Raw genomic sequence first — 401 nt, 5'->3', positions numbered from 1 at the left:
GGCATTCAAGCAAGGAACCGAATTAATCAAAGCAAAACTAGATGTGGCGTCATCGCGTGCGTGGGCCTGCTCTGCGGGCAGCGACGTTCATGGTCTGGCTGGGTCCAGGACCGTTCCCTGGGCACCGCTCGGAACGGGCGTCGCTCGGGGTGGAGGCACGCACCAGGGATGCTCTCGAGCACGCCGTGTCAGGTCGGCCTCGCCGAAACGCTGCGCTGGCGGAGGAAGGCGCGTTGCTACGGCCCCTGCTCAACCCCAACCGGGTTTGCTGCGGAAGCGCTCCGGGGGGGGCCGGGCACCAGTTTGCCGAGCACCGGGGTGTGATTTCCAGCACCCGGCCATGCCGTCGGTGGAAGCGACGTCGCGACGGAGCCAGGCGTGGGCGAAGAGCCGGGTGCACG

Source organism: Egretta garzetta, unplaced genomic scaffold, assembly GCF_000687185.1.
Source record: "Egretta garzetta isolate BGI_Z169 unplaced genomic scaffold, ASM68718v1 scaffold390, whole genome shotgun sequence".
Taxonomy (NCBI): Eukaryota; Metazoa; Chordata; class Aves; order Pelecaniformes; family Ardeidae; genus Egretta; species Egretta garzetta.
Note: the sequence above shows the minus strand (reverse complement) of the source record.